Here is a 7205-nt window from a genome sequence, read left to right as displayed (position 1 = left end):
ATTTTTTGAAGAGAATTTTGTTGTCCACACCTGAGGAACAAGGATAAAGAAGAGTCCTTCCCTCCTTTCTGCCTACAGCCATCTTTGAAGGGCAAAGCAACCCAGGAAGCTTTCAGCTAGTCCTGTTGTGTGGTCCAAAGATTGTCCAGGCTTGGAGGAATCCAGCAGCCTGCTCAGCACGGTGAAGACTTTCCTGTATCTGGGCTTTCCTAGCTCTCCAGAATAGAGCCTACCCCTCTGTTCTTCCCAGATCTGCTGTTTTCTCTCCTGCCTCTGCTGCTGTGGTTGTGCTACCCCACCATTTTTAAGGGCATGGATTGAAAAAGGGCACTTTTTCTACTTCTTCTAGTCCCAGAATGTTATTGTGATCAGACAAGCTGAAAGATCCTAGACCTAGTATGTTAGTGCGTCCAACCTGCATCATGCTTGCAATGTCCAGAGCTGAGTCTTCCAATATTATCCTGTGTCAGGGGTCCACCAAGATTGTATCAGAACACAAAGAAGAAGTACTAAGTTCAGCAGTTTTCATCTCAAATGTTGCTTTAGAAAACACCACTAAACTATTGTAGTTGTTGTCTTAGGCTCACCCTCCTGGTTTCCTGCTGCATTCCTTGACTCACCATTATGAAAATGCAGGACTGAAGGAAAACAGATTTGGTGATGACAAAAGAGTAATGCTCTAAAGTGTGTGAGACTGGTGATTGGTGTCTCTGCCAAGAACCTCCTTCCCACCTCCTGCCCCACCACGTTCAAGCGAACTTCTACCAGTAAATCCAATGGAGCTGACTCTCGGTGGCAGACAGTTCTGATAGACTCATGTCCTCATTATTAAGCAAATGCAGATTGATTTGCAATGACACGCTTCACATGCCACACAACAGAGCCCAAAAGGCCATCCAGGAACCTGAAAATCAGACTAAGGTGCCTCACTGCGTCTTAATGCTTGGAATCAAATGATCATTTCTTTGCGGGGAAACCTATGGATACCCTCGTTCCATTCTAGATAGTTTAAGTTGCAACTGAAAGCTGATTCATCTTCTATGTCCTTTCAGCAGTTTTCCTTTGGACCTCACTAAAGCCAGCATTTCTGCAGAAGTCTGCTAGCACTGGTAGAAGTGGAAGTGTTTTCAAGGCTTGGTAGAGCTTCTTTTGCAGAGTAACTTTCTGAGAAGCACTTCAAGCTGCCAGGATTCCTAGAGAGCAAAAATGCATTACTGCAAAAAGACATACCTTGCCAGTGAGAAGGATGAAAATGTCTGTGGTATGGTATTTGCATGAATTAATTAACTCAGATTAACTAGAACACAATATTTCTCTATTCCTACTCTGCAGAGATTGTCTGATAATCAAGATCTTTAGAAATATCTACATCTTTGAAGTCTGTAGTAAAAGAATGGTTTAGTAAAGAACATGGTGAAGGATTAATCCATCACTGTTGTCCATTTACCTGGACAGCTCAACATAGCTTTTTTACTTGAATCATCTGGCAATAGTTTGAATCATTTTTGTATTCCCCTGCCTCCCCATCCTTTCCGGTTATTACAAGAGTTTGCAGAAGAATTGCTGTCCATCACTTACTCATGCTCCACTGACTGCAGTGTTTGATTAGCCAGTCAAATACAATGGATTTTTTTCTGCTTCTTGCCAAGGTGTCAAAACCAGCATAAGATGAATAGTAAATACCAAGTCTTGTGTACATTTCTTCATCCATGTGTGAATGTGGTTGTTTGTATAAAGAAGGATCATATTTACCCTTCTCAATGTTCACTTTCAAGGCTTCCAACATAATTTTCGGCTTTGTGTGTCTTACACTTCCTTCTTCCATTCCAATAATACTGGTCTTTGTGGAAAGACCTTTTAAGTCAATTTTTCTTAGGCTCCTGGACTTTAGTCTTTATCCTTGAGGCCTACCCCTGAAGACAACAAATTTTTATATGGCAACAAGTGTGCCACAAATTTTCACTCCTGGTAGAGTCTTCCAAGCCATGATGGCTGTAGAGATAGGAGTGAGATGAGCAACAACATTCTGGCTCTTCAGTGTTAGAATGGTCATCAGGCTTTTCTCATTAAATGGCTAAAACACAAGAACATGGGAAAATGGCAAAGAACAGTGAATGAAAATTAACGATTATTTCACCTTGTGGAACAGCCTTGAATTCATTGTTCAAAGAACAATGCAGCTCTAACAGTCATAATGCAAAATTAAAGAAGTAACCTATTAAGAGAGATTCTTAATAGAAATCTGAACCCTTCTTCCCCCCGTTTTGTGGTTCAAAGGAATTTTTAGAATAAAGTCAAGTTGAAACCTATGTGACTGACTTAAGAGTGCATAAAATCCACTGGGTTTTCTGCACAGTTGTCACAGAAAGTTTTCAGCTGACCCTGATTCTCTTGACCCATTCTTGCCATCTAACAGTCTCTCAGTGAGTAGAGTTTTGACTTGAGCTTAAAATCACCAAAAAGGTTTGGGTTCCTGTTGGTGCTAGGGGTGTTGGCTTCAGCTGCAAGGTTCTTCAGGTGTCTCATAACATTTTCCTTCAAGGCTTGGCTCAGACTCTCTCTTAATTATCTGGAGCAAATTACCCACATGTTGAGGCAAAGACTTCACTCGCGTAGGCCTGTCAGTCTCACCTCAGTGCCAGGGAAAGTCATGGAACAGGTAATCTTGAGTGCTATCATGAAGCACATGCAAGAGAACCGGGTGATCAGGCCCAGTCAACATGGGTTTACAAAAGGCAGATCTCGCCAAACTAACCTGATCACCTTCTATGACAAAATCACTCGACTACTGGATGGGGGAAAGGCTGTGGATGGAGTCTTCTTGGACTTCAGTAAAGCCTTTGACACAGTTTCTCACAACATTCTGCTGCAGAAACTGTCAGCCTCTGGCCTGGACAGGCGCACACTCTCCTGGGTTGAAAACTGGTTGGATGGCCGGGCCCAGAGAGTGGTGGTCAATGGAGTTAACTCCAGCTGGAGGCCAGTCACAAGTGGGGTTCCTCAGGGCTCAGTACTGGGTCCAGCCCTGTTCAATGTCTTTATCAATGACCTGGATGAAGGCATTGAGTGCACCCTCAGCAAGTTTGCGGATGACACTAAGCTGGGAGGAAGTGTCGACCTGCTGGAGGGTAGGGAGGCTCTGCAAAGGGATCTTAACAGGCTGGACCGCTGGGCCGAGACCAATGGGATGAGGTTTAACAAGGCCAAATGCCGGGTCCTGCACTTGGGGCACAACAACCCTATGCAGCGCTACAGACTGGGGGAAGAATGGCTGGAGAGCTGCACGGAAGAGAAGGACCTGGGGGTGCTGGTTGACAGCCGACTGAACATGAGCCAGCAGTGTGCCCAGGTGGCCAAGAAGGCCAACGGCATCTTGGCTTGTATCAGAAATGGGGTCACCAGCAGGTCCAGGGAGATTATTCTCCCTCTGTACTCAGCACTGGTGAGACCGCACCTCGAGTACTGTGTTCAGTTCTGGGCCCCTCACCACAAGAAGGATGTTGAGGCCCTGGAGCGTGTCCAGAGAAGAGCAACAAAGCTGGTGAGGGGGCTGGAGAACAAGTCTTATGAGGAGCGGCTGAGAGAGCTGGTGTTGTTTAGCCTGGAGAAGAGGAGGCTGAGGGGAGACCTTATTACTCTCTACAACTACCTGAAAGGAGGTTGTGGAGAGGAGGGAGCTGGCCTCTTCTCCCAAGTGACAGGGGACAGGACTAGAGGGAATGGCCTCAAGCTCCGTCAGGGGAGGTTCAGGTTGGATATCAGAAAAAAATTCTTCACAGTAAGAGTCATTGGGTACTGGAACAGCTGCCCAGGGAGGTGGTCGAGTCGCCTTCCCTGGAGGTGTTTAAGGAACGGGTGGATGAAGTGCTTAGGGACATGGTTTAGGGAGTGTTAGGAATGGTTGGACTCGATGATCCAATGGGTCCTTTCCAACCTTGTGATTCTGTGATTGTGTATGTTAGTGGGAGACCCCCTACACTTAGGGCTGTGACTCTCAAGGAAGGAAGCCAGCAAGCAGTATTTCACACCTTTCTCAAGTCAGCTCCTCTTACTGCCACTCCAGCACTCTTTCCCCAGGTGCTGGACTGGAAGCTTACCCCAGGCCACTGATTGCCTGCTCTCCTTTCCTCACCTATCCACCACATTGCCCCTCTGGTGACTCCTACATTCACCAGGAGGCTGCAACCACCTCCTACCTTAACCTTCTTGTTGCTGGCACTATTGCTGATGGCAGAGGGATGAATGGAGCCAGCAATTTTGATAGAATACAACTGTCTTAATTAAGTGTTGCTCGGTTACCTTCACATTGCATTCAGCAATAGCCACGGTTCTGGTGGGTTATGTTCAGAGAGATTCCCACCAAGTCATACTTGAACAGGGCTACCAGGTCTTGTCTCATTTGATTGGAGTATGCTAAACTTGTAAGAAATTCATGGCTCCTCAGTGAGACTTGCCTCAATACTTGGAACCAAATCATGAAGCTCTTCTCTTATTTTGCTGGAGGAAACCCTATTTGTTTCAAGATCCAACTGCTTTCCCCAAACTTGCCAAGGAATCTCCCCATAAAAGAAAAATACTGTAATTCGTCAGCAGGAATTGAAAGGTATCTTTGGATAGGAGCTCATTTGCTTTGTACAATGAGAGGATTGTGAAACCTATAGCAGCACAAATATTTCCTTCCAGGCAGTGGGCAATGTTGCTCTTGAGATATTATCTTTCTGCAAAACTAAGGAAGTTGCAAAATCTTGAACAACAAATAAAACGTGTTTTTATTTCAGCTCATAGGACCGTGGTGGTTTTGTTGTTCTGCAGAATGAGAAATCTATAGAGCCACTCCTCTTCAGAAATAGAGGCTATATAGCCTGACGGTCCTTCCTATCAGCAGAACTCAATGAAATGGGTACTGCTATGATTCTGACATGGCTGCTCTTGGTAGGTCCAGCAGTTCTGGAGGCCAAAACAGGTAAAGAGCTTAGACTTGCTCCAGGACACTTAAAAATTATAAAGGCTGTCCGGGCTCCTCTCTGTTGGTTCCATGAATAGAAATCACGTTGATGTTGGTATTGGTTTGGGCAAACTACTAAAGGGGAGTTGGATGAAAGAGATAGCCTGTTTTTCTTCTGCTCAAATTATGAATTAATCATATTGAATAACAATTATTTAAAATGTTTAGTGAAGCTCATTTTGCTGACAGAGGGTGGTGCTTGTCCTGGTGCCTTGTACCACTGTGATGCTTGTGTCTGTGAGCATGGTAGGAATGAGTCGTTCTTTCAGTTCCAGAAATCTGAGCTAAGAATTATGGAAGAATTTATTTAAAAAAATGTGTATTTCTTCCAGAGGATGATGTGCACATGTAGATATGCTCTGTATTTAACATTGTTTGTATTATTTGATTCTGCTACATCTTACGTGCAGTTTAATGACATTAACAAGAATTCAGCTTTCATAATCTAGCACTACGGATAAATGAGGGGCATCTAAAAGTAATGAAAGGCATGAAACAATTTTTGTTCAACATTTTTGTCATTGGCTTCTTCCTTACCCCATTACTTTCTGCCTGCTCAGTTGCTTGGGTGACTTCAAGGTAAATAGTTCTATGTATGCTCTACAATAATTGCAGATTTTTTTTCTAATTAGTTATTTAAGCATCGTTATGATAATTTATATTGCCACCATCCGCCTCATCCAGCTTTTTTCATCTATCCTCTGCTTGCCTGGTGATACTCTTGCTGCTCCAGTCCTTCTCTCTGCTCTTGGCTTCATTCCCCAGCCCCTGCCTCTGTCTCCTGGGCCACAGAGTGTGCTGTAATTGTACAACCGTAAGCTTTTGTGTTTTTGACACCTTTAAAGCACGAGGCAGGATGCAACGTCTCTAATTACATGCTCCACTGGTGGTTATGCTCTTGCAGTGATGACACATCCTGAATGAAAGCAAATAAAATTGGCTTAGATCAGCTTTAATTTCCTAATCTTGCTCTGGCCTTCTGCCGGGTTTGCTGTTCCACCTCTCCCAAACCCTGCAAGTGGTTCAAAAAGGTCCAAACAGATCCTGCAAGAACCAGAGCAGATAAAAGTCAAGGGTACCCCTGCAGCTTCTCCCCTTGAACTGGCAGTCAGTGCATGCAAGGAGGGTCACATTTAGCTTGGACACTGCCTTGGCTGTTCTAGTCCAACAGAAAAGAATGAGATGCAGTGAAGAAATCCTGGAGGTGTTAACTGCTTAGATTTGTTTTGCTTTGGATGACTTGTTCAGTTGCTAAGAAGCTAAGTATATATTTGGCAGAAAAGCACAGTCTAACAAGAGCAGCGTGCATGTTTCACTTTCCAAAGCGCAAACATTGCAGGTCTTCAGTTACATTTATTTGCTCACTTACACCTTGTGGTAAAATCTTTAATAAACTTCTTCACCAAACATGCACCTCTAGAATTGGTATTTTCAAACCATTCACTGCAGAATGTCCAAATTACAGACAAGCTTACTCAAACTGGAAAGCAGATGGGCTTTACCTCAATGAATGCACATATCAGATGTATGCATGATAGGTTATTAAATATTCTTTATTTCAAACTTTAGTAGAATTTTACAGGCTTATAAGAAATAAAACTGTTGGATTCCTATCAGAATTTTCATAAACCTGTTGAGAGCATCATCCATTCTGTTGGAAACTTAGCAGAATTCTTCCATTGAAATTACTCTCAAAAACTACAGGGTTTGGTTGTTGGCTGAGGACTCTGGGTCCTGAAAATTCTCTTAAAATGTTAGAGAAGAAGAGAAATTCTAGTTAAATTGCATAAACCAGGGAGAAAAAATAAAGAACGGCTATTGTTTCCCCTAAAATACTGTAGAAATCCTGCAAAAAATATGTGCAACTGATACAGAGATCTGGGACAGGGGAAGAAACCAAGTGTGTTATCACCTCTGTTCTCACAGGCTTTTAATACTGGGCTACACAAGCACCTACTGGGAACGATGGGGCAAGAGTAGAGAATAGATGACTTCTTCAGGTTGCTTCCATCTTATCTGTCTGACGGTGTTTGTGCTCAATCCCCTCTTTCCCGAAGGTATCCAGATCCAGCTGGTGAACGGAAGACACAGATGCGAAGGTCGTGTTGAGCTTTATTACAGAGGACAGCTGGGGACGGTGTGCGATGACTTCTGGGACCTTGCTGACACCCAGGTTGTGTGCAGGCAGCTGGGCTGTGGC

The sequence above is a fragment of the Cuculus canorus genome, chromosome 7 (genome assembly GCF_017976375.1).
Source record: "Cuculus canorus isolate bCucCan1 chromosome 7, bCucCan1.pri, whole genome shotgun sequence".
Lineage (NCBI taxonomy): Eukaryota > Metazoa > Chordata > Aves > Cuculiformes > Cuculidae > Cuculus > Cuculus canorus.
This window is presented reverse-complemented; position numbering follows the sequence as displayed.